The sequence below is a fragment of the Athene noctua genome, chromosome 24 (genome assembly GCF_965140245.1).
Source record: "Athene noctua chromosome 24, bAthNoc1.hap1.1, whole genome shotgun sequence".
Classification (NCBI taxonomy): Eukaryota; Metazoa; Chordata; class Aves; order Strigiformes; family Strigidae; genus Athene; species Athene noctua.
The window spans coordinates 4,839,637-4,865,353 of NC_134060.1; the positions used below are offsets into that span (position 1 = coordinate 4,839,637).

The window sequence follows — 25,717 nt, forward strand, 5'->3', positions numbered from 1 at the left end:
GGGAAGAGCAGCAGTTGCCTCCCTTGGCCAATTTTAGAAACTGGCTAGACAAGAAAAGCAGAATGGGCCGGGCAGGATTAACGGCCAGGCTGGTGTCAGGGTGGGTTGGTTGGTTTTTTTTTTTTTCTTTTTTTTTCTTTTTTTTTCTTTTTTTTTCTTTTTTTTTCTTTTTTTGTGGGAGGCACACACGAGTTGAGCGGAAACTCCTGGCTGCAGATCCTGTTTCCTGGGAGATGCGGTGTGGTGTAGGGCCGGCTGGGGCCGAGCTGGGGTGTGGGAGCCGCTGGGGACGATGCCAGTGCTGGCGTGCCGGGGCAGGGGTGCAGGGCAGCCCCCCACTTTGTGGCATCATCCCCCCGCACGCCGGCAGCCTGGCACCCCCCACACAGGTGGGCACGGAGGGGATGCACCCACCAACAGACAGAGGCGCAGGCGTGTGTGTGCACGGGGCAGCACGTGCGCGAGGCAGCTGTGCACACGCAGGGGTGTGCACAGGTACGTGCACAGCGGGCAGGATTGTGCACACGTGGGTGCACCCACAGGGGCAGGATTGTGCACACGTGTGTGCACCCATGCAGACCAGCACGGGTACAGGTACATGCACACCTACACCACTGCAGGTGCACCCACAGGTACAGAACATGCCTGGACACTGGCATGCACCCAGGTGGGGGCACATGCGGGTGCACACGGGTACACGCACATGGGTACACGCACACAAGTACACACACAGAGCTGTGCCAGCACATGGAGGTGCACATGCAGGATCCCACCCACTCAGGGGTGCAACACCCCGCACCCCGCCAAGCACCGCTGTGGCCCGGCACCCTCGCACCCCAGGCAGCACCCAGGGACTCCTGCCTTGCAGGGACCCCTCATAGCTCCCCAGTACACCCAGGCTGGCACCGCGGCCCCCCAGCCCACCCCCTGGCAGTGGGAGAAGCAGGAGGCCACCAACAGCTTGTGCCAGGGCGCACACTGCGTTTTGCCCTGATCAGAGCGGGTGACCCCAAACCACAATTCACCCTTCCCCTTCCAGAGGCCGTGCTGGCCCCCAAAAAGCTGGAGGTGCGAGCGCAGGGAAAGCACCTGGGGTCTGGCAGCGCTGTGCAGCGGGGGCATGGGTATGTGTGTGGGGAAACTGAGGCAGGGAGCAGGGCAGGCAGTGCCCGGGGTGTGGATGGAAAGAGGGAGCTGCAGCCAACTCTTCCAGAGGACCCGGGTGTCCTGCGCTGCCCCAGCCCCCCGCTCCGCTCCCACCCAGCTGCCCTCCCGGCTCCGGTTACAGCCGCGGCTGGGCCAGGCTGCGGCACGGCGCGTCCCGGGGGCCGAGCTCCCCAGGGCTGGGGGATCAGGGCACCCAGCTCTCCCTGCACCCACTCACCACCCACCAGCATCACTGATCCAGCCACGCATGAGCCTCAGAACACACGCACCTATAGATGCGCCTATTTTTTTTCTCCCCCCCCTCTTCGCCGGGGAGCTTTCCATTAAAATTGGAAGAACACAACTTGCCGGCAGAGCCCCGGCGCGGATCGTACACAGCCTGTCACTCACACATCACTTTGTAGATGCCCATAAATTGCTTCATTACCTCTTCTAATTGAGGAGAACGCAGCTGCTGTGGGGCGGTGACAGAGCGCCTTCCCTTTGAAGGATGCCTCGCTCTCCAAAGACGGGTCCGGCAGAGCCGCAGAGCCCCACCAACATCCCAATAATAATAATAATAATAATAGTAATAATAACGATAATAACAGTATCCAAGCAAAATCGCTTGGCAAAGGGCAGCGGGCCTCACGTGTGCTGGAGGCCGCTTGCGGGAGGGGGGTGAGGTGCTTGGTGGGCCCTGCACCGGTGGGGAAACTGAGGCACGAGGGAGGTTGCACCACGCATGGGGAGAGGGTGGGGATGCAAACCCCTGTGTGGCACCAGGCCCCGGGGCAGGGGGGGACCATGGTGCGGACAGGGTTTAGGGACAACTCCACGCTCAGAGGATGGAGCATCTCCCTGACCTGCAGCAGAGATTCGGGGGGCAAGGTGGGGGATCCACAGGGCACAGCGCTGCCGAAATCCCCCCCGTGGGGAACTTCCCACCCTGGTCAGGGGGTTACATCCTCGCAGCTTTGCCGGCATGAAGCCAGGGGTGCCTGCCACCCTCCCGTGTCCCTGTCCCCTGCGCCCCGTCCCCGCATGGGCCCCCCGGCTTTGTCTGGCAGGCGGCGAGTGGCTGCGGCTGGGCTCGGTCCCCTTGCAGGATACTGCAGAAGGATTTACTGTATTGCAGCTTGTGCTGGCTGCAGCCCAGCGCACAATAGATTAGCTGTAGCCCAGGGCAGCACGTTGCGGGGGAAGGAAGGTGGGATTCATTCGGATGCAGATTGCAGGGCATTTGCTGCAGTATACTGCAGGATCCGGCCACTCGCCTGGGACCCCTCATCAGCTCACTCCAGCCCTGGCCGAGAGGCTTCGAGGGGTTCATGCGTCCCCTCCCCATCCCCGCACCGTCTCCCCTGCCAAATTTTATGGCGTGGATGTTTGCTCCGGCTGTGTGTGCCCGCGCGGGATGGGGGAACACCCTGCTTGTCCCCCATCTCCACTGTGGGGGGCTGGAGGGGCTGCGGTCCCCAGCGGCACCCGGGTGCTGCTGGGGACATCGGGGCCCCCCTTGCCGGGTGCGACGGCACAAAGCTGGTGCAGGGAGGAAGCCGGGGACTGCAAGCAGCACTAATTGATCGCGATTAATTCAGCTCCTACCTCCCCGGGTGGCAGGGAGAGATGCTGAGACACAAACCCAGCCCACAGAGCTCCCCAAACAGGCTCCGTTTTCCCCGCGCCCACCCCTTCCCCCAGCGCGGGCACCCAGGCCTGGGGGACCCACACGCTGCCTGTCCCTGGGGACGTGGGGGGCTCTGGTGGGTGCCCAGCTCCTGCTGCTGCCCCAGAGGTGTTGGGTGCCCATGGGTACGCGGGTTGGGGACGGTCCCTTGCGGTGGGACCCACCTCCCCGGGGTCCTGCTGGCACCTCACACCTCTCCCCACCCCTCCGGGATGCACATGGGGGGCACACAGGGGGAGACGATGCTCAGGTGACGGCACGGGGGAGCAGAGTTGCCAGGGGTCACCGACAGCCTCGTGGTGACACCGCAGCACCTTTGGCAGTGGCACCAACCTGTGGGTGCAAACCAGGGGACCCCAGGAGTGCTGCTGCCACCTCCTCCAGCACCCTGCCTCCACCCTGGCGGGGACAGCAGGCACAGGCAGGCACAGGCAGGCACCCCGTGGGCAGCACCGCCGTGGGCACTGCGGGCAGGAGGGGGCTGGTGGGTTTGGGGGGATGGCCCAGTGGCCATCTGAATTTTGAGGGGAGTTTGCAGCCTGCAGATTCAGGCTCCATAATCCTACGTGGGATGCAGTTTCCACAGCAACAGCGGGTCAGAGGGCAGCGAGGGGAGCCGGCTCCTCCGCTCGGGATTGCAATTGTGCCGCCGCTGCCGAAAAGCCACCGGGGCGAGGTGGCGGGCTGGCCGGCGGGGCCGTGGCGGTGAAGGCAGGCGGCGGTGCGGGGGCCGTGCGGGGCGCGGGGGCGGCCAGGCTGGTGCTGCTGGGGAGGCAGCAAACGGCTCAGTGTGGTGTTGTCAGCAAAGATGTCACTAATTGTCTGCAGGAGCAGCAAACTCTCGTTAACCCTTGGGCAGCCGGTGGCGGGCGTGCTGCCGAGGCCAGGGGTACCCAGGGACCCGCTGCTGAGCACCCTGGGCCAGTCCCACCTCTGCCACCGACCTGCTTGCATGGCCCTGGGCAAGTCACCTCACAGCCTCCACACCCAGATTCCTCCAGTGTGGCTACTGGGACTCCAATGTGTCCCAGTTGGTGACCACGGCCAGCGGGGTGATCCTGGGCAGCTTCTCTCCTTGTCCCACGGGCTCTGGCTTTGCCCCCACTGCCTGCGGATGTGACAGCACTTGGCCAAGCAGAAACAGGGAGGCAAACGCTGGCTGTGCCAAGGCCACTGGGGCAGGGCCACCTCCATCCCCGGCCACCTCCATCCCCAGCCACTGTCCCCACGGGCACACCCAGCAAGGTGCATGGAGAGGGGGACACAGCACCCGCACCGTGGCCACCACCCAACCCGTCCCACACTCCACACCTCGCCACAGCCCCATCCCCACAGGGAAAGGGTGTGTGGCCCCGTGGTGACACTCGGGGACGAGGCACGAGCACCCACCCTGCCCCAGAAGGCTTTTGCCATGGCTGGCGGAGGCATAAGCGCCAGGGCAAAGGCAGAAATGGCTTTTCCACCTCCCAGCCAGCTCCTCTACCTGGGAGCGCTGCCGGGAAGCGCTGACGTCGGCAGGAGCGGGTGGGGGCGGCGGGGGGAGGCCGGGGCCGGGGCAGCCGGAGCAGGGTCAGCAGAAAGCCTCCGGCTCCACTCGCCCCTGCCAGCCACCCCGCAGACCTTTTGTTCCCATTCAGCACCTTTCCCAGCACCTCCTGGTTCCCACCGCCTGCCAGAGCTCTGCTCCGGGGGGGTCAGGGCAGGGCCCCCCTGCCCAGTACTGTGGGTTTTGGTGAGCAGATGCCTCCTGGGCGAGGCAGGAGGTGCCCACCGGGGCTCACAGGGGACCCATGTGGTGATGGGGACGTGGGCACATCCTGCCCCAAGGGGGGGGTGACTGGGGGAGGTGGCAGCAGCTCTGCATGGGGGAACTGAACCTGACCCCCAAAACCTGACCCCCTTGATAGCACTGGGATGTGGAGGAGGGTGGGGGTGAGGGGAGGAAGGCAGCATGGCTCCCCATCCCCATGTCCCCAAGCATCACCCAGGTCCCCAACTGCTGCCCCACTGCCCAGCCAGGCCACTGAGCCCAGGGGAGGGGCCGGATCCTGCACTGGACAGTGGGTACAAAACCAGTGCTCCCACTGCAGACAGGCACGGGGACTGGGAGGACGCAGGGCACAGCCCGCTGCCCCCACCCACAGCATCCCAGCAGCAGGGTGGGAACAGCAAAATGCCACCCCCGGGCAAAGGCCACCCCACCGGGTGACAGCACTGGGGACCCCAGGAGAGCCACAGTGGGTGCAGCTCTCCTGTTCTCCCCCCCCACCGCAGCCACCGCTGGTGCCCGGGGAGGAGCCGGGGCTGGGCAGGTTTGTGCAAGGCCAGGGACTCTCCCAGCCTCCAAGGACTTTCGTTCGGGATTTCCTGAGCGGGACGCGGGTTTGAGGATGTCGCAACACTCCTGGATTTGTGCTCCATGAGCTCCTCGGACCCACGCAGGCAGTTGGGCTCATGCGTGCCCACGGGTGGGGAGTCCCGTGGCTCTCACCTCCTCCCTTGCTGAACCCCCCCAGGCCAGCACGACGCCAGCGCTCGGTGAGCACCAGCCCCGAGCCGGCTGCTGGGGCCTTGCAGAGCTCCCAGGGTAGCACTGCCAGACCGTGCGGCATCACCACCCTGCGCGGTATGGCTTATTGGTCATACTGGGGCATCCTGCAGCTGGCACCGGCCCTAAGAAGCTCCCCAATTTCAGCACTGCCTGGGGACCTCCTGTCCCCCAGCATCCCACCGTACATCCTCCAGCTGGGGTGCAAACACATCCCTGGGTGCAAATTCAGCCCTGGATGCAAATCCATCACCAGGTGCAAACCCACTCTTGGATGCAAACCCACCCCTGGGTGCAAATTTACCCCTGGTACAAGCTCACCCCTGGGCACAAATCCACTCCTGGGTGCAAACCCACACCCAGGTGTAAAACCACCCCAGGGTGCAGACCTGGCCACAGGGCCCTGCACCCCATTACATCACCTTTCAAACAAGCCCCAGCACCCCTCTCCTTCCCTGGCTGCCCCAGCCCCGTGCCACCCTGTCCCCCCATGAAATGCCGCAGGTCCCCCCCCCGCTGCCAGCCTCGCCCTCCGGATACAGCAGACAGGTCTCTTCCCCCCAGGCTCCCTCGCTCGGCGTCTGGCTGAGCTAAGCGTATTTAGCGCTTTTAATTGTTCTTAATAAATCAATCCCGCCAGCCCCTTAAATCATTTTTGTGGCTTCCCTCTCAGCCGTCCCCGCGGCCATGCTGGTGTGGAGCCTGATGTCTGCAGCGCTGCCGGGGGCGGGGGGGCGACTGACCGGCACGGTGAGGGGGGGGCAGGATGCACCCTGCCCACTCCAGCACCCATCTCGCTGCTCCTCACCCACGGGTACAGCCCAGGGGTGGCTGTGAGGCCTCAGCAAGAGGAGCACCCACCTGGGAGCTGGGTGAGGAGGTGCTCTGCCTGTCTGGCAGGTGCCTGTGCCTCAGTTTCCCTCCTTTCATGGCCTGTTTTAGGGATGCGCCAGCTGCTCGTCCTCTCCGTGCTCTGGGGGTTCAGTCACCCCAAGATCGCTGTGTTTTGGGGGACACCGAGGGAGCACAAGTCCTTCTCTTGCTGTGCTCATGGCTCGGCACTCCACGCCCCTCGGGGCTGGACGCAGCCCTGTTGGCCCCCTGCCCATGCACCGCGGTGCCTCAGTTTCCCCAAAAGGCCCTGACAGGCCGAGTGCTGGCGCTGAGGAGGGGCTTGGGGGGAAACCACATTGCAGAGGGACCCCAGCGGGTCCCTCGCTGAAGCTGAGCCTGTGCCCAGAGGTGGTGACAGTGGATGTCACCTACGTGGCACTTCTGTCCCAAGCTGGCACATGGTGGTGCCCAGCGTCCCCAGCACAGACGGACACGCGTCTCCTCCCCCAAGTCCCCCAGTGCCACCACGGACCCCAGGGACACGCGCCGTCCCCCCAACCTGTGCCCAGCCATGGGACCCCCCAGCGCTGAGCCACCGAGGGCTCAGGCTGAGGCTGGCCCCACTCGTGTCACCCCAGGCGGGCTCAGCGCAGCCCCCAACGCTCTCTGAGTAACTGTGACACCCAGTCAGCTGCCAGCACTCCTGTTTTGGGCGGGGGACACACCACGCACCCACACCCCCACCCTGCAGCATCCCCCTCCATCCCACCACCCAACCCCGCACCCCAGCCATCACCCCACCAACCGCTCCAGCCCCGCTGGCATTTTTCGCGGGGAGGATGAACACCCAATACCCAAGACGGCTGCGGGGGGGATGTGTCACCGAACAGCCTGTGCTGGCTTTGGGTGAAAAACAAACCCGGCAGGGCTTGGAGGGAGAGAGCTAACCTTGACACAGTTGCAGCAGTCACTAATAGCAGGCAATATGCCTGTTCTTGGGGGACTGTTGCAGTTGCTAAGATACTGGCAGCCGTGTGAATGGAAATGGGTCAGTAAACCTGTGGAGAGATAGTGTGACACTGTAACCGGCACAGCTGTTGCAGCCTACATCGAAATCCCACCCTTTCAATATTTATCACTCTCCGCCTTCGGTTCCTTCCTCCCAGCAATTTTCCACATTGGTTTTTCCCGGGGTTGGGGGAAAGCACCCCTAAGACTTGAATGGGAAGAGAGGTGGTGGAGATGGGAGATGGGATGGGGTGGGAAAGGTGAGTTGCTGATGGATGGGGAGGGAAATTAAAGCCCCCCGCTTTGAGTGGGTGTTGTCCCCCCCCCACTCTGTGAGCAGGATGGAGCCAGTTCTTGGAGAGATTTAACAGGAAACAGGCTATAATCCCCCTGGTAGGAAAACGGGTTAAAAGGTCAATTTACTTCTGTCCCTCGTTTAGGCACTGTGGTGAAATTACACACTCGCAGGAGCCGCTGTGCACGGTCGGGAGAGGAGGGAGGGGGCTGCTGTGTCCGTCCTCGGCCGTCCGTCCGTCCGTCCCCTCCTGCCGTGCTCCCGGCTCCTTCCCGAGGTGCCCCGGGAGTGCATGGCCGGGACGACGTTCCCGCTGGAGCGCGAGTTGTGTCCGTGCGGCCCCGCGAGCAGCACCCACGCGGCCCAGCAGCTCGCCCCGTGTGCCTTGGGACACGCGTTGCACACTCATGTGCACCCGCGAGGAGCACGCACGCACATGTGTGCCCCATCCCGACCCGCCTGCCCGCAGCACCCCCACTGCCAGAATTCAGCTCTGCTGCCTGCCCCAGGGCAGATGTAAAGCGGGAAGGAGCACTGTGCATCCCCCAAATCCACCAGCATCCCCCCTAATGTTCCAGCACACCCACCTCAAATGTGCCGGCACCCCCCTTAATTCTCCAGCAACCCCCCAAATGCTCCAGCATCTGCCAAATGCTCCAGCAGCCTCCCAAATGCTCCAGCATCTCCCCAAGTTGTCCAACATCCTTCCTAATGCTCCAGCACCCCCACCCCAAATGCTCCAGCAGCCCCCAAATACTGCAGCACCCCCCCATGCTCCAGCACCCCCACCCCAAATGCTCCAGCATCCCCCTAAATGCTCCAGCATCCTCCAAATGCTCCAGCATCCCCCCAAATGCTCCAGCACCCCTACCCCAAATGCTACAGCATCACCCCAAATGCTCCAGCATCTCCCTCCTAATGCTCCAGCATTTCTCCCAGTGGTTCAGCACCTCCCAAATATTCCAGCAACCCCCCCAACACTCCAGCACCCCCCAAATATTCCAGCAAATCCCCAATGATCCAGCACCCCCCAAATACTCCAGCATCTCCCGCCATGCTCCAGCATCTCCCTCCAAATGCTCCAGCCACCCCTCCTAATGCTTCAGTATTTCTCCCAATGTTCCAGCACCCCCCAAAATGCTCCAGCATCCCCCCAAATACAAAGCCCTGGTGCTGCAATCCCCGCCCCAATGTGCTGCCCCACGCACACACGGGATGGAGGAGCCCTGGCTGGGCTCAGCTCTCTGACGCATCGGGGGTTGTCGCAGCCCAACTGGAGTGGGCCAGGTTGACACTGGGGAGTACTGGGAGCCAGAGCACAGCCACACGGGAGGCTGCCATTAGCTGTCCCCTTGTCCCCGGCTGCCGTCCAGGTGTGGGGCAGGAGGAGGGATGCTGGCAAGCTGCGGCTGTCCCGGCGCGGCCGCGGTGAGCTGGCTCTGGCCTGGACCATGCCGGGGGGGGGAGGAGGGTGAGAACATCTGGTCGCAGGGAAGAGGGACAGTGCGGGGAAATGTGCAGAGCTGTTGGAAGAGGCCCTTGCTGCTGAGGCTGGGGTGGAGCGAGCCCCGGCATCCCTCCTGTGCCGCAGCTGCGCCGGGGCTCGGTGGGGAGCGGAGGCGTCCGGTGGGTGTGGGGACACCGGCCCAGGTAGGGGTTTGCTGCTCCCCAGCCCCCCCGCTGCGGCGAGGGGAAACTGAGGCACAGCAGAGCCAGATGGTGCAATTTGGGGTTGCGTGAGTTGCCAGAGCCAGGGTGACCCCCCATCTCCCAGGCGCATCCCAGGTGGCTAGAGGAGCATCGGTTAGCGTCTGCGCCAGGATTTATAGCCCGGGGCCTCGGACCCTGGGGGTGAGCAGGGAGGGGAAAGGGAGGCTGAGGCAAGCGGGCAAGCAAGCAGCAAGCGAGCGGCGAGCTCTCCTCCTCCCCAAAGGCACTCCCTGCCACCCCCCCGCAGGTGGCTGGAGCAGAACGGTTGATATGGAGACAGGGAAGCACAGACTGTCTGGGTAAGGTGACATTCGACAGATGCCAGGTTCAGACTCGCTCCAGCCAGTATCCCCCCCCCAACACCGCCTGCCTCCGGCCCCCACGCCTGGGCGGCCTCCCCACCAGCCAGCCCTTGAGCAAAGGCATGTGCAGGCAAGAAGGTGGGGCACGGGGGGGGACAGGAGCACCCCGTGATCTGCTGGTTGGGTTTTTGCAATGTGAAATGTCACCTTGTCCCCATTCTGAGGGCAGGTACCAGCACCCTGCCTGTCCCCTGCTCCGGGTGGAGGAGGAGCAGGCTTGCCCCCCCCCTCCCCATTCTGCAAGCCAAGGTGCTGTGTCCCCCGTGGGCAGCTCACGGGGTACTCAGGCCAGGCACCCACCCCAAGTGATGGGGGACACTGTTCTGTGCCAGAGAGGAACACCCCAACCTTGGGGTGAGCACAGGCTTCGCATCTCCTGCCCAGACTGGGTGACACGGGGCACGGCAGCCCCTTGTCCCCAGGTTCATTAGCCAGGGAGGGGGCCCGGGGTGCCTGACACCCCCCAGGCTGCTGCCCTGTCTCCCTGCACCGCAGCCGGGCCCCTCTCGCCCTCTCACCCTGCGGGGCTGGAGATCAAAGGGCTGCTGCCGGCTCGGTGAGCAGGACCTGGAGGGATTCCTGGCATGCAACCGGCCGAGAGAGACCCTGCTCTGGGACGGACAGCGCACTGGCATGTGGGGGGCACAGGGACACCCCCTCTGCACCCAAACCAAGAGCTCACCAAGGTCTGCAATGAAGGAAATGGGGTGCTTCAGTGGGGGGGGGGGGGGGGGGGGGGGGGGGAGGGAGGAAAACCCACAGCGGAGTGAAGTGCTGGGTGGGGGGACCCCCCCTGACACCGCTTTGCTGCTCCTGCTAGATCCCATCCAGTGCTGCTGCACCCCCAGACTTGGAGACAGGCATCGCAGGAGCTGGGCCAGTTTGTGGGGGCTGGTGAGCAGGCTGGGGGGGCCACCAGCCCACACAAAGCGCCTCCAACCGTGCTCCCCGCACCCCCCCCTGCCCCAGGCTGCTGCTCTCTGACCCCCAGTGCTGGGGGGCTGGAGCCTGCTAATGAGCTCAGCCCTTTCTCAGCATCCCCATCCCCGGCGGGGCCCTGGCAGGTGTGGGTCACCGCTCGCCCAGGGATGGCGGGGACGCCGCGGCCTGGAATCGGTGAAAACGGGAGGCACGCGGTGAGGGGGGGGCTGCAAAGCCTTCGTCATCGCCTGGCTGAGCTCCAGCACTTGCTCAGGGACTGCTGCCTCCTCTTCATCACCCTTCAGTCCCCCCTAAACGCCCCCAACCCGGTTTGCTGCGATGCTTGGCAGAGCCCCAGCTGGGACACAGCACCTACCTGGGGACACCCAGCACCCCAAGATGGGGGGGACACACAGCCCCTCTCCCTCCTGCTCCCTTCACTTCATCTTTCTCCTTCCTCCTCCTCCTCCTCCTCCTCTCTGCCCTAAAGCAAGACTGATTTCACCGCTCTACTGAGCAACAAACTCCACTTCCAGATTTTCAGTACGACCTTCTGGCTACCTGGATCCGGCACTGCAAGATGCCCCCTCTGATCTCCCCTCCCCTCCGGCCCCCCAGCATCCCCGGGGGAGCCAGGGCTGGATGCAGCCAGGAGCTGGATGCAGGGGGGAGCCAGGGGTGGCCGAGGAGGAGGGAGAGGTCGGGCTGCACCTGGATGCAACGTCGGCCTCCGGGGCTCTCAGCCTGCCTGGGGATTTTGGGTTGTTATGTTTAACCCAGCCTGGCCCAAGGAGAAGCAGGAGAGTGGCCAAAGGGCGCCTGCCAAACTCGTTGCATGTGTGGGAGGCGCTGCCATGGCTTCTCGGGCAGTGTTTGCCCTCGCTGCCTGCACGGTGGGTCCCCCCGAAGGGCCCCCCGCTCTCTCGTGACACCATCCCACAGGGATGTGCCTGTTCTCCAGGCTGCTCCTGGCTCCCCGAGCCCGGATCTGGCCCCGTGGGAGAAGCAGGGGTCTGTGGGACGCAGCCCCATCCCCATGCCCCGCCATCACCGACCCCCGCGTCCCCCGGCGTGGGGAAGGACGGGAGGAAAGATGTAAAACCCCCAAAATACACCAAACCTCTGCTCGGGCAGGGAGCGGGCAGGAGGGAGAGGGGCCTGTGGGTGCAAGCAGTACCACGGGGCACCTCCTCCCAAAAAAAAGCAGCAAAAAAAAAAGGCAAAGAGATGGAAAAAGCCCCAAAGCGCCACATTCCCCCCCACCCCGCTGCCCCCTGCCCTCGCTGCTCTCCCCGCCGGTTATTTCAAGCCTTTTGCATCCCCCCCTCCCTCCCCACCCCGCTCCTCATTCCCTCCCCGGCACCCTGCTCTCCTCCGCTCGCTCTTGCATTCTGGTATTTGGTGTGTTCCTCAGCTGCAGGAAATTCCTGATGCTCTCCATCATGCAGCCTGCGCTCGCATCCCCCGCCCTGCCGCGGCTCCCCTCCAAAGGACAGCCATGTGCTGGACAGCCAGCACCGCCGCCGGCATCGCTCCCCTCCCCGCCGGGGATTTGCTTCTCCCTGTTTTGCCTTCTCTTTCTCCTTCAGCCTTTTTATTTTAAACTCTAACCCTGCAAAACAAGCCCCCTCCTTCCCTGCCAGGGGTCTGAAGCCGCCCAGCCCCGGCCGTTCCCCTGCCTGCCTTTCCCTCTTCGTCTTCCTCTCTTCGCGAGACCGCTCCTGATCTTATTTTAATTCGTCTCAGACGGTGTTGGAGTGTTATTTTAAGAGAGAGGATATGCACAGACATTGTGTTTTCTGCTTTTTCCTGGCCCCAAGCCAGGCTCTCTGGGCTGTCAGCTACCCACTGTGTTGCAGTCACGTGTGGGAAGAGGCAGCCAGAGCCAGCCTCACAACTCCTGGTAGCAACATGGAAATCAAGTGTGCACTTTCTTCCCTCTGTATGTGTCTGTATTATTAATAGCGTCTCTCTCTGCGAGTTATCCATAATGTATCTTAATACCTGTCCGTCTGTAAATGATGTATTACGGTGCGCACACACAATGGCGGCGGTGCCCGCACCCACGGCTCCGCGTGCCGCAGGGGGGAAAGCGTCGTGACGGTGCTGTCGTCACCCTCGGGGTGTGGCGTGGGGATGGGGGACAGGAGAGAGGGATGGGGGGACAGGATCTGGTAGCCATGAGCGGCTCCAGCCATGCCCCAGCCCGTTGGGAGTGTGGTGAAATGGCCCTTGCAGGGAGCGGCAGGATGCTGCGGGGAGGATGGGGCTGAGCGGTGCCAGGACGGCGCTGAGCGATCCCCATCACCGGCCACCAACTCCCCCGCCATGGATGCCAGCTCCTACAAGCTCTTGTGGGAAGGCAAGGTGCCACCCGAGCGACCGTGGGGTGAGGCTTGCACACACGTGTGCGAGGTGAGGACGCGGGCAGAAGGCACAGGATGGATGGACGCGGCACGGCGCGGCGCAGCGCAGCGCTCGGGGCTTGGCTTTGTGGGACACAAACGTGGCCTGCGAGGCTCCACTTTGGTTGGGAGAGTTGTGCTGCCCGGAGCAGTCTGGGGGGCTGCCAGCCCCGGGGGGGTGTGCAGGACTCCCCCACAGCCACAGGGTTTGTGTGCAGCACCCAGCACCCCGATCCCTGTGGGCAGGGGTGGCTGGTGCTGCCCCTCTCCGAGCTGCTGGGGTTCCCTGTCCTCTCCGTGTCCTGGGGGTGGGGACATCAGAGCAGAGACCGGACCAGGAAACACCACGGGACTGGGGCCCTCCCAGTGCACACCAGTAACACTGAACACACAGACCACACTGCCCACACCCCGCTTATACCGACACAGCGCACGTGTCTGTGCGGGAGCGCTTATATATGTACATCACACACCCACCCCTGTGCACCATCTAGACGCACAGATGTGGGCAGATGTTGTCTGAAGTTGCCTGTGCACGGTGCTGCCTGCAATATCTCCTGCCTGTGGTACTCCCTGCCTGCAGAACCCCCTGCCTGCAGTACCCCCTGCCCACAGTACCCCCTGCCTCCCGCACAACGCTGCTGGCACGTCCCCAAACACCGCACACCGTGCACACGTGCTGCAGCGTGCAAGGATGTAGGAGCAACCCAACCCCGGTGGGGGGTCTGGATGGGTCAGTCCTGCACCCCGACACAGTGGGAGCAGCGTGGCTGCCCCGTGGCCAGCACCCAGCCAGCATCCCGAGGCCACGGGGAGCGGGAATCCAGGAAGGCGAACGGGAGCTCAAGGCTTCGCATTTCTGGATTCTGGTTCCCGTTTCTGCTCCCGGCTGTTTCCATGGAAACTGGCGTCGGACCTAGGAAAATAAGGTTAGGGTTTGCAGAGGAGGCCCCTCCGCCAGCGCCTGCCCGCCTCCGCGCCCCGCCGGGGGCACACGCCCGGGCACCCCCCCGCTCCCTCACCCAACGGCGATGCTCAGGTTCGGGGGCTGAGTGGCACAGGCACCTTCCAGCATCCTCCATCCTTCTGCCCGTGACCCCGGGGAGCCTGGCACACGCTGGGTAGTTTGGAATCCGGCACCGCTGTGCAGCTCCCCGACACCCTGGTGAGGGGCACCGGCTCTCCCTGGGTGCAGCCAGTGTTGGGACCCACCAGCCCCACAGACCTTCCCTGTCATCCCGCTCTCCTCCCCCGGCGCTCCAAACCCGGCACAGCTCAGCCTCGACAGGAACTTTCCAACGATGCCCACATACCCGCGACACCCCATCAGCCCCTCTGGGACGGGGGATGCCGGGACTATCTCCAAAAACCTTGCTGCCACGTCCTCGGGTTTTACAAGGACCCGGTGTCTGCTGGCAGCGTCATCCCCCCCCCTCCCCAGCTCAGGATCCCCAATTGCTCCCCGGAAGGTGGGGAGTCGAAGGGGAGAGAGAACCAGGACATGACACCTCGGGGGAGCTGTGAAGACTAATGAATGGAGGCTTTTAAAAAGCACTTTGAGTGAGAAGTGCTATAGTAGGAACTAATTATTCCTCCCGCCTGCGCGCACACTCGTACGCACACGCGCGCAGACGCGCGTCCCGTTCTCTCCCAGAGTCACGGCTGCAAAATCCCAGCCAACCCGGGCACCCTGCACCATGGCAGCCGCCGCCTCGCCGATCGGCACCGCCTCAGCCGGCAAAGATTTCCTCCGAGGCTCTGCTTCTCCTCCTGCCCCCCGTCTTTCTGTCCCCCCAGTGCAGCTGCACACCCCCTCTTTGCTGCCATCGCCCCCCTCCCCGCCCTGGCAGAGCCGAAAACCCCAGGCTGGGGGCGCGGGGAGATGCTCACCCTCCTCCTTGCGCTTGGGTTTTTGGGAGGGTTTCCTTTTTTATTAAAAAGACGCCATTTTACAGCGATGGAAGGCCGGGCGGCTGGTCCCCGGGGCTGCTCGGGGATGGACGGCACCTGGTGTGGTGGGGTGGGCGGCGGAGCTGGCAGCCCCCCCCCACCCCTCCTCAGCCCCTTGCAGGTGCGACCCCGAGCCCCAGCACAGCCCAACTGTGCCAGGCCAGCGGGACCGGCCCTTCGCCGGCGCAATTAGGGGCTGCCTTGGAGCGCAGCCCAGCTCCCGGCAGCAGCCGCGGGCAGCAGGCAGGAGGCAGGCGCGGGGGCCGAGCCTGCTCCCCATGCATCACCCCAAATCCTCGGCCCCACTAAACCCAGTGGGTCCCTGATGCTGCCCAGAGCTTTGGGGTGGCGCTGCCATCGCTCCCCATCCCTCTCCGCTCCTCGAGCAGGATCTGGCACAAGCCTGTCCTGCTGTCCCGGCTCTGCCCGCTGCACCATTTTGCATTCTGGTGCTGGCCGGCCCCGCTGCCCTCCCACTCCCACCCCCACCCCGGGCTGCGTTTCAGCTGTTCTTGAAATCTGTCCAGGCTGGATTCATCACAAGAGCCCTCAAGCGGCTGCAAACAAACAGAAAAAAAAGCGAGCAGGAGCGAGCAGAGCGATCGATCGGCACTGGGGGGGCCTGAGTCCTTTCGGTGACGCCAAACCAGCCCCAAATTCACCATTTCGAAGAGAAAAGGGGCTGGGGGTGAGGGGCAGGGAGAGGGGGATAGAGACCACAACTGCCACCACCCCCTGGACCGTGGCGGCGAAGCCCCCGGTCACGGTGCCGCGGGGATGGGCGGCAGCGTCGTGGCGGCTCTCCCTTCCCGGTGGAGCTGGGCTCATACCGCTCCGAAACTTCCCTCTTGTGGTTACTGCAGTTAAAAAAGCAAACAGGAGGCTCGGGCGCATTAAGAAAGAAATAGGAAATCGCACGGGGTGGATTGGATTGGTGGGGGCACCCACAGGGCTGGTGTTCACCCAGCACCGGCAGCACTGGGGTCAGGATGGGTGCGGGGTCAGGGTGCCTGTCCCTGGGGCTGGGGGAAGGAGCGAGCCCCCACCCCAGCAGAGCAGAGGGGACCAGGCGGTGGGGACATGGTGGCACGTGAAGGGCAGCTGTGGCCCCGTACCCTGGCCTGGGGACGGACGGTAATGGCAGGGGAAGCGAACGCCAACACTGCTCCGGTGGGAATTGCTGCCACTGGAGCCCGCGGGGTTGAATTGCTGTGCCTGGGTTTTTAAGAGGGGCTGGATAATTTTTACCGCCACTAACAATCCCATCTGTGCCTGACACGCTCCAGCTCCGAGCCCAGCGCTCCGGCAAGGCTCCCGCACCTCCCTGCCCAGCCGCGCTGCCTCACCTCCCCCTGCCTTGGGGCACGCATACGGCCCGTGCACGGTGCAGGCGCCTGGTCCGCGGCACCGATACGGCGATGTGCCGGGCGGGATGGCGACGGCAAAGGGGCCTTCAAACAGCAGCGTCCTGTGCCAAGCCCAGGTCCCGCGACCTGATGAGACGCACACAGCGATTTACTGCTAATTACCCGCACCGTGGCTGTGCTCACAGGCCTGGGCAGGATCAGGGCACAGCGGGGCTGGGGGAGGTATGAAGGGCAGCCGAGCTCCTCGTGTCTCCCGGTGCCACTACTGAACCCACCCGTGGCACTCGGGGGGACGGCGGGTGACAGTGGGACCCATGGGGTGGCTGTGAGGTGTGCAGGACCCAGCGGGGATGGGGTGGCAGTGACAGGGGATGCTGCACAGCCTGGGGACGCCAAGGGACCTCTCCGGGGTGCACACGTGAGAAGTGGCTAATGGGGGTTTTTTTTGGTGGCGGCCCCTTGCAGGGCTCGGGGCTGCTCAGGGGGTGGGTGCAGGGTGCCACGAGCTGTCCTCGCTTCTCGGGGACGAGGACCCTGGGATGTGCTGGCACCAGCCGCTCTCTTCCCCGCTCCAAACAAAGACCTGCCAGAGCACGCTGCTTTTTGGGGAGGGGGTTTGCAGCATCCTGCAACCCATCCTCCTCACAGGACCTGCCGCTGTCCCACCCTGTCAGGAGCAGAGGGGCGCAGGGCCTGTGCCTGTGGCGCAGGGCTCCTCTCCCTGCAATGTCAACCTGCTGCTCCGCATCCGCCAAGGCTGTCCTTGGAAAAGCTGTCGGCTGTGCCGGCTGGTTTGCCAAGCCCAGGACAAGCTCTTTAGCTCGACTCTGCCAGAACAGATGCCTGGGCGACTGTAATTCTTCCTAGCATGGATGGGGTGTGTGTGTGTGTGTGTGGAAAAAAACCCAACCTCATTTAAGCATTGCAGCGGCTGCTCCTCCCAACCCCACCCGCCGCAGCATCGTGGCCTCGCTCAGGGTCCCCCCAAAAACTGGGAAAGCGGGGCGGGGGGGCGAAGCGAGGTGGCAGGGGGGGAGGCTGGGTGACGCGGGGAGGCGAGGCGATGCGCGGCGGGAGGGCGGCGTTGCGCGGCGCGCGCCGCCGGAGCCAAACGCGGCTCCGCTGCCAGCTGGGGAGGAGAGAGCGACCCGCTGCAAGGACAAGTGGGAGCCGCAAGCTCCGCGTGCCACCGGTGTCCTTGCAGCCGCTCGCCTGCTTCGTGTCGATGCTCCCCACAAAACAACAACCCCGTTCTCATGGCAATGTCCTCTGCAAAGAGCACCGCACAGGGAGGAGAGCACCGGAGGAGTGGTGGCCGGTGCCACGCTGGGGAAGGTTCACGCTCCTTCTCATGCTCTCTGGAAGTTTCCCCTTAGGCCAAAAGTCTCCTTTTGCACCCAAAAGATCCCTGGGCGTGGGGGCAGGAGCTCCCAGCCCAGCCGGCCCTGCAACAGCCATTGCACTGCGCGGAGGAGGCCAGCAGCATTTCCACACAGATATTTTCTTCCATTGGCTGCAGTTTGGGGCTGCCAAAAGCCAAAACAAGAATGGAAACATCCCATTTTTTTGGCAAAAATTCAACGCAGGGGTTGTTTTCTTTTTCTTTCTTTTTTTTTTTGGTTTTGGTTTTTTCTTTTTTTTTTTCTCGTCTTTGGTTAGGAACGGAAATTCCCTGCCATAAAAACATGACGAAACCCCAAACCAAAACACAGCTTGGACCGAAACCTTCACCCGATTCCCTGGGGATCCCATGTGGGGCAGGTCCTGGTGCTGTGGCTCACCCTCACACAGCCCTGGGACATGGGACTGAGCCCGGACCCCCAACGCCGGTGCCGGCCATGTGCGACGCGAGGGGACATTGTGCTTTGGGCATCTCTCCAGCGACCTGATGTGATTCCCGACTTGGGACGCACCACTTCCCAGCCCTGCTCTGCACCACTCTGCCTCGACGACGGCACATGGGAGCCAGCATCGGGCCTGGCAGGGCACTGGTTTTCCCGTGGGGAAGCCAGTCCCTACGCACGGGGCCAGACAAGGACAGGGATCACGGTGCCGGCAGCTCCGAGCAGGATGTTATGGCAGCGTTTGCTCGTGGTGCTCTTGGGGAGGTGCTGCTGCCTGCCTGCCCTGAGCTCCCTGTGGATCCCAGAGACCTCTGGGCTCCTTCGCAAGAGCAGCCGGTGGGAACAGCCTCATCCAGCCCATCCCAGCGACTCCAGATACAGCCAAGCCCCAGGGCTCACCCCGGCAGCACCCCCGGCGTTCCCCCCTCCCCAGCCCTGCTTTTCACCAGATGTTGGGGCCGGAGGATGAAACGGCTCTTCCCACCCCAGTCCCCGCAGTGTCTCTCTCCGGCTCCCGTTCCGGAGGCTGGATCCGGCCACGCAGGCTGAATAAGGCTCTGCCTTTGTCCGGCTCCCCCCGCCGCGCTTCCCCTTATCTAGCCCAGCCGCCTTGCCAAGAGCAGGCAGGAGGACGGCAGCGCCGAGCTGGCGAGGGAGAGGCCGTTAACTCTTCTCCTCCTCCATCTCCAAAGCCCCCCGGGGCACCCCTTGCAAATCACCACCAGAGCCTCTCCTCCATCCCTGCCCACTCCCCAAAACAGGAGGACCCCCCGTTATTGCCCTGAACAGCCCAGCTGGGCACAGCAGCACCCTCTCTGCATCCCCCAGCTGCTCCTCTACCCTGCGGGGGTGCGGGGGATTCTGAGCATCCCTGGGGGGGTCTGAGCATCCGTGGGGGGCTGCAGCCAAGGCCGGGGCTGGGTGTGGGTGTCCCGGGGGCAGCGTGGAGCCGGGCTATCTGTCTGCAGAGCTCCGCGCGCAGCAATTAACCTCGAGAGAGCAGCCGCGGCTCCTGCCAAGAACCACATTAGGTGTGTGTGGCAGCGTCTAGACATGCGAGAGACCAGAGGCCTTGATCTGGAGGAAGGCGGCTCCATCCCTTCCCCCCCCTTTCTCACTCGCTCCATCCTTTCCCCCCCCCCCTCCAAGGGACCCCCTCACAGGGGTCCAAGCATCGAGCACGGGCGGGGAGGGGGATGCGGGGATGGGAGCATGAGGTTGAGCTCAGCCCCACGTCCCTCTGTGTGGGTGTGGGTTGAAACAAGCTCCATGCTGGGCTTTTAAACCGGCGCTTTGCCACTTGGCACGGCACGGCGTGGCACGGCATGGCACAGCCTCACCACCGCAAGCTGCATCCCCACAGATGCCAGACCCTCAGGTCCCCAGCCATGCGTAGGAGGAGGAGGAGGAGGAGGAGGAGGAAGGTGACCACAAGCAGTACCAGAGCCACCTCCCAGCCAGGAGATGCAACCCCCATCCCAGGGAACCGGCGGCAAACCCCGGGATGAGCCCCGGAGCCAGGGACGGAGCTGGGAAGAGACCCAGCCCGCCGCCTCCCGTGCCCATCCCAGCAAGCGGGCGGGTGCCGACAGCCTGTTTGCCTGGGCAGGTTGACGCAGGCGCAGCAGAGCTGGGTGGGCACTGTGGGGGCCGGGCACCCTCCCCACCAGTGCCCCTCACACCCACGACACCCCCTTGCTCCTGCCTCCCGGGTGCAGCCACCCCAGACGGCTGCAGGATGCTCGGGAGAAGAGATTTTCCCGACGTTAATTAATTAAAATAAACAGCAAATTAAATACAGCAAAATTAAAATAGCTCCGGAAATTAATTTTCAACAAAACCCACCTGGAAAGGCTGGATATTTAAAGAATTAATGGAGCCCTCTGAGACCATAAAGAACCGTCGAGCTCCCAGCATCCACCAACCCCCCTCTGAGCCCGCCTGGGGACCCAGGGCTGTGGGGAAGCCAGGATGGGACACTCGATCACCCCGAGCCGCACTCCAACGTCCCCGTGGCGGACATCTCCTCCGCACGCTGCCTGCGCGTCCCCACGCGCAGCTGCCTCGCCTCGCCGCTGCCTGCACGTGCCTGCACGCTGCTGGGCTGGGGATGCAGGCGAAGGAAGGATGCAGGCACGCTCACCGTGGTGCTGCTGGTGGGAAGCACCCGCCCCAGCCCTGGCACAGCTCGGCACAGGGCTGCCAGCCCCCTCCCCGGAGAGGCTCTGCCGGGTTCTTGCCCACTTCACCCCACGGCTGGGCAAGACGAGGGCAAACACCAGCGGTCCCCACTCAGCGGGACCCACTGAGGTGTCTCTGTCGCCCTCCAAGCCATAAAACAGCGGCACCAAGGGAAACCCTGACCCCCAAAAGTCAGCCGGCAGCCCCTGGGTGCTCCGGGCCCCCCACAGCTCTCCCCACGCGTAATCCCCCCAGCCAAGGCGGGATTATTGTGCAAACTGGCTGCGTAGCTGGGCAAAGCTCCTTACCAAGCACGACGGGCAGATCGATGGGCTCCCGAGGGGCCCGGCAGGGCACGGGCAGAGTGCCGGGCAGGCAGCGAGTGGGGTGAGGTGCCGGGGAGCATCCCCCCCTGCACCCAGCCAGGCTCTGGCCTGAGACCAGGCACAACTCGTTGGACGGTCGGGGAGCACCGAACCGATAGTGGCGGGAAGTCCCGTCCGGTGCACGCCAGCCCTCCCACGGCACCGGTGGCGTTTCCTTTCCCCGCGCACGGGTGTGTGCACAGGCGCAGCGACAGAGACACCGGCGAGCGAAAAAGGCTCCGGAAGGAAATAGAGAGCAAGAAGCCGGCAGGTGGAGAGCAGGAGGGGCCACGGCCACCCCCGCCCTGGCATGGGGTGCAAAAGGGCATCCGGGGCTCCCCACCTCGCCGGGGTGCCTGGCTGCACTGCCCGCACCGGGCTGCTCTGCTGGCGATTCCCCACCTGTGGAAACTGAGGCAAATTGGCAGGCAGGGAGCAGCTCCGCACCCCCCGGTCTGCACGGAGCCCCCCACCCTCCTGGGGAGGGAAACGTTCCCTCCCGCCACGGCCGGGATGACACCAGCTCCCCGGCCTCCTCCCGCTCCACCCTGTTCCTGCAGGAACCCCGGAGTCCGGGCTCCGGGCAGGCAGCCAGCACCTCCCTCCTGCCTGCGCCTGCCTCCTGCCTGCGCCTCCCGCCCTGCCTCCCCTGCCTGCACTGCGGGCGCTCGGGGCTAGCTCTGGCCCTCGGCACCCGCATCCCCAGCACGGCTCGCACCGGCCTCGCTCCGCGGGCACACACCTTCCCACGGCGTGTCAGGGCGACCTTGGAGCGGTGCCGCGGCTGCTCCGCGCCAAACTTCCCGCTGCTCGGTGGCGATGCCCGCGGCAGAGCTGGGGGTGACGGAAAGGGTGGGCAGGGGGACTTTTTTCCCCCATTTATTTATTTGTTGGGTGGGGTTTTTTCCCTTGCCGGAGACAAAGGCAGCCTGCGCGCCCGGCCGCAGGGTTTGGAGGGTGCCGGCGGTGCCGGGGCCCGGTGGCGATGCCGGGCCAGCCACGCCAGGGGCTCTGGGTGGCCGGTTTCCTCTGCACACAGATGGCTGTTTCGACTCAGTCGAGCGCTTGACCTAAATCTCCTCCTGATCCACGGGAGCTGCAGTCCCTCGGCAGCACAGCTCAAGGCGAGGAGGAGGAGGAGGAGGAGGAGGAGGAGGAGGATGAAGGGGGAAGGGGGGGGACTAGGGCCAGCTGTGGACCGGCGGGAGGGTCATGCCGGAGGGCCCCCACCCCGGGCTTGGCAGTGGGGCTGGCGGAGGCGGTGGTGGAGGGAAGGAGGGAGGGAGGAGCGGGGCGGGGGGGGAAAAAAATCTCCCACGCTTCAACCTCCAGAGCCGGCTGCCCGCGCCTGCGTGCTGCACCCGCCGAGGCCAGGGCAACCGCCCCGCCGGGCTCGACGCCCCGGCAGACCACTTCCTCGGAGAGGGGCCCCGGCGGAGGAAGCTCCAACGGCTCGAAAGTTTCGGCTGTGACTCAACTGCTGGCTGGGGTGACCGAGCCAGCCTCAGCAAAGGGGGGCCCACGGGACCCCAGGGGTTCGGGGCGCCGGGGTGGGGGATTTTTTTTTGGGTTCCCCAGACAAGGGTTGTCTGCGAGGCATCGCGCTCCACCCCCAGTGTCGGAGCAGCCCAAACCGGCTTCCCAGCGACAGCAGAAAGCTTTTAAAATCCCCTACGCGCGGCATGACTCACTCCAGAGCCAGTGCCCAAAACAAGCTCCGACACGGAGAGGAATGGCGAGAGCAGAGATGCTGGGGGCGGGCAGGAGGGGCTGGGGAGGGCCGGGGAGGGGGGAAAGGGGGAGACAGAAGGAGGGAGAGAAAAGAGAAGAGGCAGAAATAACAGCATCTGAAACTCTGCCTGCTGGAGGCTAATTGGTTCCGGCACAGCCTGGTTTGTTTGGCAATGTTTCCTCTAATCCTTCAGGCTTCGAGCTCCCAGCCCCAGGGACATGGGGACATCTCGCCGCCCGGCACCCACCCCCCGGGCAGCGCCTCTGCGGCACTCCCAGGTCAGGGTGTCCGTGTTCCTCTCCACAACCCTGAGATGCAGAAGGGTGATGCTGGGACCAGCTCTGCCCGCCCTGGGGTGCCCCCCTGGGGCTGCACCCCTGCCACGGTGACATCCTGGGGACAGTGTCCCCTTACGCAGATGTGAGGATGCTGGGAGGACCGGGCAGGAGATGGCTGGGGCAGCGGAGGGAAGGGAGGGGAAGGGACGGGAAGGGAGGGGAAGGGAAGGGGGGGCCCCACGGCCCAGCATGGCCGAGCCAGAGCACTAGCCAAGAGTCGGCAGCTTTGTTCCAGGTGCCGGCTCCCTTTTTTTCATTAGGCTAATGGGATGCGGATGCATTATTCCATTCCACATGCTGCTAATGAACCACTCAGGCCAGTGCATTTGCATTAATGTGCAAAGCACTGGAGGAGGGTGGAGTGGCTGCATCTGGCCAAGGCTGACCTTCGCCGTGCCGCCCAGCCTCCCCGACGCGCGGCCCCGCAGCCCCCAGAGCCACGCCGCGCTCCTGCCGCTCCGCCGGACCCTTGATCTCCCCGGGACGGCTCCGACGCACATTCCAGGACACATTAACCAGCCCTGAGCCAGCCCCAGCCTGGCCACCCCAAGCTCGCTGCCCACTGCCTGTGTTACTCTCTTGCCTGCGCCGTGCTGGATCCCCCACCCCTCCCCATACGGATCGCGGACAATGCCCCGCTGCCAGCACCCCGCTCCGCACCCCAGCCTGACACCCCATCAGCAGAGGGGACTGCAGCACCCCTCCTGCACGCCCCACCGCTTCCCAAAAAGCCATCACTCCCCTGTTCTGCAAGGAGACCCACTCGGCGTGTCCCCCCCTCCCCAGTTATTGTTACTGGGACCTCCCAAAGCTCCCATCCAGCACCCCAGGGGAGTGGGGGACCGTCTCCCAGGCCCCCACCCCCCCTAGTGCTGGCAGGCAGCGCCGGGCGCGGGCGTCATCGGAGCCCTTGGGTTGTTTGTTACGGCTCCCAACTGCCTCCGTCCCCGGAGAGGTTTCGAAGGCGAGTGACCCACGAACTGGAATGCGCAAAGCCTCCAGCAAACAGAGCCAGCTGCCTGCGCCCGCGCAGGGGGGGCGGCGAGGGGAGAGCAGCCGGCCCCGCGGCACGGCACAGCACGGCATGGCTCAGCATGGCTCGGCACAGCTCCGTGCACACGGATGTGCAGCCCCGACACGGATGCACAACCCCGATGCGTTCTCCCAGGGAGAGCAGCTGCTTGGCTGGGGTGAGATGAGAGTGATCCACTGGCCTTGTTGTGTCCTCAGCCCCGCCAGCCATCGTGACAGGCCCCCAGTCCCCTGTGTCCCCCTTCCCATCTCCCTCCCAGCTCGTTTTTTGGCAGCACATGGCCTCCCGGCACCGTGCCGGGCTGCAGGGGAGCTGTGCTGGGAGGATGATTCACCCCCTTGCCCAGCTGCAAGATCCACATCTCGGGTGGCCAAAGGACCCCCAGGACAGGAGACAGCAAGGTGGCAGTGCCAGGATCCCACCTTGGCCAATGCCACCCTTCCCAGGTGCCAGGAGGGGTCTCAGCCGGCGGCAGGCATGGCCCTGCCTGCCCTGGGGGGCACAGCGGGGTCTCAGACGGCTCCGTGCCCGGCGAGCGTGTGAAGCCCCCGCGCCCGAGCGCGCGCACGCGGGTGTCTGGGTTTGTCACAGCCTGGTGAGCAAGTTAATCTCAGGCTCCCTGACACGTGGAATAAAATCGCGATCCCGTAATGGAATTCATTCGTCTTCCTGTCCAGGCAGAGAACAAGCCCCCCGCCGCTCGCTGGGGCCGGGGCCGGGCCAGGGCAAAGCAGCCGGTGGGCCAGCACCCAGGTGGGGGGGCCCTGCCTGCACCCACCCTGCTCCCTGCAACGGGACCTGACCGGCACGAGAGGGACGTTCCTGTGAGCTTCTGACCAGGAATGTGCAAAACACCGGGTGCAGTTGATGTGTCCCTGTCGCAGGGGACCTCAGCCACGTCCATGGGGACAACTGGGGTCATCAGCGCCGGTTGAACCCCCCCCTGCCCCTGGGTGATCTGGGGTCCCACCGTGCCGGACAGCAGCCACAGCCCTCACAAGGGGGGGAAAAGGAAACTGAGGCAGGCAGCAGTGCTGGAGAAAAGGTGGCATGAAGAGGTCAGGGAAAATGTCCCTCTGTCCCTGTGATGTCCCTCTGTCCCCACCACTCCCTTCCCACTGACAAAGTCCTGTCAGGGAGGACCCACCCCAGGGACCCTGCAGGGACAGCACCAGCTGGGGTACCCATGGGGGAGCCCAGCAGGTCCCCAGGGACCAGTTCACCCACCGCGCGTGGCCCGTGCCGACACCACAGGGGTAAATGATGGAGAAAAGCCCCTGTGGGATCCTGAGAGGGACAGGCCATGGGGCTGCCCTGCTGCTTTGTGCCTCAGTTTCCCTCTGGCACCCACGGTAAGGCCACCCCCAGGCAGGAAAGCGGCCCCGCGGCCAGAGGAGGAGGAGGAGGAGAAGAAGGAGGAGGAGGCTGCTCCTTCCCAGGCACACAAAGCCCCTTTCATAGGGGCCGAGTTTGGATTTCCTCCGCCAGCCCAGCACCTCGCTGCCTTCTGCCCTGCCAGAAACACTGTGGTTGGAGCGGGGGGCTGGTGGCTTGGACGCTTGGGGGGGCACGGGGACATTCGGATGGCTCCAGTCCTCGCCCCAGCCCTCGCCCCAACCATCCCCGTGATTTTTCCCCTCCTGTCAGCTTTTAATTATACCCCTAATAAAAGTCGCTTTGCAGGGAAACGGGAGCTTTGTTGCTCGGGAGCTCATCTGCTCCCGCTGCTCCTTCCCTGCTTTAAACCGTAATCCTCAGCTGGGGACACTGCAATTAGCCACCGTGGAGCCGGGCACCATGTCACGGAGGATTAGGGCTCCCTTCGGCGGGGAGCTGGGGGACCCGGCCCCGGAGCAGGTCAATGACTCCGTGTGGGATGGGCTGCCACCCCCCGGAGCCCCCAAAGGAGGGGGATGAGCCTAAGGGCCACCCCCAACCACACAGCCCCCAGCCCACCTCCTCCGGGGTACCCACAGACCTGCGCCTCT

General features: G+C 64.5%; 1 protein-coding gene across 7 annotated transcripts in view; it reads right to left on the reverse strand.

The window, feature by feature from the left end:
* Positions 1–25,717, reverse strand: part of AHDC1 (AT-hook DNA binding motif containing 1) — a 53,683-nt gene that overhangs the window by 15,783 nt on the left and 12,183 nt on the right. Inside the window, exon 1 of one of the 7 annotated variants that reach the window (XM_074925935.1) lies at positions 20,570–20,591. The exons of the other annotated variants lie outside the window; for them this stretch is intronic. The gene's annotated coding sequence lies outside the window, so the exon portion shown is untranslated. Of the gene's footprint in view, positions 1–20,569; positions 20,592–25,717 lie in introns of those variants that run through there. 7 annotated transcript variants of the gene reach the window in all.